The sequence below is a fragment of the Triticum dicoccoides genome, chromosome 3A (assembly GCF_002162155.2).
Source record: "Triticum dicoccoides isolate Atlit2015 ecotype Zavitan chromosome 3A, WEW_v2.0, whole genome shotgun sequence".
Classification (NCBI taxonomy): domain Eukaryota; kingdom Viridiplantae; phylum Streptophyta; class Magnoliopsida; order Poales; family Poaceae; genus Triticum; species Triticum dicoccoides.
The window spans coordinates 651,809,961-651,814,033 of record NC_041384.1 but is presented as its reverse complement, the minus strand read 5'-3'; the positions used below and the strand labels follow the sequence as shown (position 1 = coordinate 651,814,033).

At 40.1% G+C, this 4,073-nt stretch overlaps 1 pseudogene; it reads right to left on the bottom strand.

Annotated features, from left to right (window-relative positions):
- Positions 1-677: 677 nt before the first annotated feature.
- Positions 678-2,937, bottom strand: LOC119272762 (annotated as a pseudogene).
- Positions 2,938-4,073: the final 1,136 nt, after the last annotated feature.

The following is a 4,073-nucleotide window of genomic DNA, read 5'->3' as shown; positions in this document are numbered from 1 at the left end:
AGGATGCGGGATAGGCATCATTGACGTCGATGCGGGAATAATTGCTTCAACTAAAAAAATAAACTACTTCTATAGTAAAATAAAGTAGTTTTATGAAATCAACTAGTTCAACTACTAAGCACTTACTATAAATAAAATAAAGTAGTACTTACTAAAGATAAACTACTTCTATATATAGTAAAATAAAGTAGTTTTATTAAATCAACTAGTTCAACACTACTAGGAAAAAGGCTACTAGTAGCGCGGGTAAAATGGTTACTAGTAGCGCGGGTACCCGTGCTACTAGTATCGCACTACAGCTAAAAGTTAGTAGTAGCGCGGGGTAAACCCACACTACTACTAACATTTTACTAGTAGCGCGGTTGTAACTCGCGCTACTACTATTTCGCACCCACGCTACTACTAATGAAATAGTAGTAGCGCGTCTATAATACTACACGCTACTAGTATCCTAAATACTAGTAGCGCTCTGATCCCCCCACGCTACTACTAACTAATTAGGAATTAAAAAAATAAAATCCATCAATTCCATTTTATGCATACAATTCTAAATACTAAAACAAGCCCATATTTGTAATAAACCTGTAGCATTTCACATCATTACAAATTGAAGATTTATAGTAAACTAGGACCTGGTGCAAACACAGTCGAAAGCAAACAAAAATGCATAAAAACATCAAACAGTGGAATTCTATCCCTCCAAATGATGTGCTCCCTCTCCATCCTTGCAATCATCTTCTTCTCCCTTATGTGCTTCTCCCATTTATGAATCCAAGATTTCTGTACAGAGCAAAGAAAACAAATTAAATTAAATTTCAGCAGACATATATTTCCTTGCATGTTGTGCAATAGCTACGGGAATAAATATACGAAAATGAAAAAGTGAGTGATTTCTATTAACAAGAGATCGCCCATGTAATATCTACAAACAAATGAACCTGCTACATACACCAACTCATATCATGTCTTACATTGATATTATCCACGTGTTACATATATACACCATCAACTATTTGTAATAAAGTATTTGTCAATGACTAATTGGGTTCTTTAAACTTCTAAAGGAAAGAAAGATGCCATGGCCTTGCTCGCTGCTAACCTGAATGGATGAAGGGGGCATGCATTGGAGTCTGGAGTACTTTGGAATGAATTTGAGAGTGTCACTTATAGCACTGGATGCCACAAAGGTCTAAATGTATGTACCTGGAATAGATAAACAGGTCAAAGCCTCATCAAATATGGCATCTTGGAGCATATACTGATGGTATTCATCCTTCAAGTGTTCAATCAAAGCCTGATTGGCATCTAAATAGGAATAATTGTGTACTGGAATTAGTTATATCACACAAAAACTAGAATTATTGTAGATAGATAATATAAACCCTAGGTGGTCTTCACTTTACTCAATATAACAGAACTGAAAGCAGTATTTCTGAAATGAAGGTTTCATTTTTGTGAAAATACAATACCATGGTCATAAGTTATATGACACGAGTACATTTCATTTACTGTCAAAAAATTGTATCCGACTGTTGTTAAATCTTATTTAATTTTAAGCATGCATAATTAACCAAAGCATGATGATATAATGCTCACTATGATCTATAATCTCACTATTTCCACAATATAATCAATATACTAGAAGCACCAGGAAAATCATAGAGTTCACCGAGCAAGGAATGAAGACACGATGTTAGCAGATCATAGTACAACAATATTTCAAGGCTTAAAATGCTCCCTGGAAGGTACAGAGTCAAACACCAAATTTTTAGAGACATACCTGATAAACACATGAAGCTAACTCTATCGAATAGACAAGATCGTAGAATCAATGGAAGCTCTGGTGCCATTGTATATTGAGGTTTTCTAGGTGTCCTGGTAATATCCAGCAATGAATCAACTACCTGTACAAAAATAAACGAGCTACCGAATGTAAATAATCCAAACAAATGACATAAGGGAATTTTCGTGCCAAGTTCAATTGTGTAATTCACTTTACTATTCGAAAAAACAAAAGGAAGCTTCAGAAAGAGGGAAAAAAGACTCACACTAGGTGATTCAAGGCCTTGACCTACAAGAAAAAGAACAGCTACCATGCAACGAACTTGATGCCACAGAAAGGCGCTAACCCTGATATTCATGGACCATAGCTCATCATGGTTGGACCTTGAAAATACAAAGCACTTCCATTATTTAGTCCAAGTAACTAGAAAGAAAGGAGAGTTTGAGCAAAATGCAATTTAACCTTTGGTCACACGCAGAAATAGTAAAATTTGTAATGCATCACTTGTAATTGTTCACGTTTGCTGCATCCATCTTACAAAAATTCCTCAAGTCATGTTCCCCTTACTTGGTCATTTTGTCAAACACCTTCTGTGCAGTGCCACTTAGAGGAAACGAATCGAAGGACATAGATCACAACAGCAAGAGTCAGGGCGTGCTTCGGATTCACTTGATGCCCACGACCAGCAAGTGATCTGTGCTGCCTCCTTGCCCCGCCTGGCACCACGATGGACTCTGAACAGCCACCGAGGAGAATGAGCTGATGGAAACGATAGGAAGCGAAGGGCGGCGGCTGCAGTCACCTCTTTGGGGTGGTCGAAGTCACCTTCTGCAGCCCCGTCCGGACCTAGAGGCGGCGAGGTGGTCCTGCTCTGTGCGATCTCTTGCAGGATCTTTGGCGCCAGCATCGCCTCGGTCGAGATGAGGAGTGGAGGAGCCGGATGCGTTGGCCCCCCGCGGCGGCGTCACCTCGGTCGCTGGTCCGAGAGACCGGGACGAGAAGGAGTGTAGGAGGCGGAGGCGCTGGCCCCACGCAGCGGCGAAGGCGACGGGGAAGCGGCGGCGCGCGACGAGGAGGAGGCCCGAGCCCCTGGAGCTCGCGGAGGTGCAGGCCGCCAAACAGAGGAGTGACTGGAGGGACGACCGCGGTGGCATGGCGAGGCGGAGTGGCAGCTAGGGTTCTGGGGCACGGGGCCTGGGTCAGGCAAGACAAAGGGGAATTTGGGCTTCCGCCTCCGCGAGCTATGTGTGTATACATGTGTTTGTGGTTCTATAGTAGCAGCGCTGGGTTTATACCCCATGCTGCTATTACGGCCTGTCGCGGGAGCCATGATGGAGACAACTTAGTAGTAGCGTGGGTTTGTACACCGCGCTACTACTATCAACTTAGTAGTAGCGTGGGTTTATAACCCGCGCTACTACTACTGCTTGTCCCACAGGACATGGTGAAGAACACTTAGTAGCAGCGCGGGTTTACACCCCTCGCTACTACTATCAACTTAGTGGTCGCGCAGGTTTTATACACTCACTACTACTAATTAGTGGTAGCGTCTCTTTTTAGACCGCGCTACTAATAAACTTTTGTGTATAAGGTTTTCCCTATTAGTGCAACTACTAAGCACTTACTATAAATAAAATAAAGTAGTACTTACTAAAAATAAACTACTTCTACAGTAAAATATAGTTTTATTAAACCAACTAGTTCAACTACTAAGCACTTACTATAAATAAAATAAAGTAGTACTTACTAAAAATAAACTACTTCTATAGTAAAATAAAGTAGTTTTATTAAATCAACTAGTTCAACTACTAAGCACTTACTATAAATAAAATAAAGTAATACTTACTAAAAATAAACAAGTTTAACTAGTTCTATTATTTATCGACCCCCCCCCTCATGTCGAAGTTATCAGGGAGGGGGTACATCGACAATGACATACCCGATAAAAAAAGAAGAGGAAGAAGAAGAAGAAAAAGAGGAGAAGAATAAAGTAATAGAGGAAACGATCGAAGAAAAAAAAAGAAGAAAAGAATATTTTCTATTTTTTCTTCTTCTCCTCTATTCCTTTCTTCTTCTCCTCTTTTTTCTTCTTCTTTTTTCCTCTTCTTATTTATTTCTCCTCTTCTTCCTCTCCTCTTCTTCTCCTTCCTCTTCTCCTTCTTCCTCTTCTTATTTTCCTTTTTCCTCTCCTTCTTTTTCTTCTTCTTCTTCCTTCTTCCTTCTTCCTCTTTTCTTCCTTTTTTCTTATTTTACTTTTTCCTCTACACTAACCTAAAATGCACTAACCTAA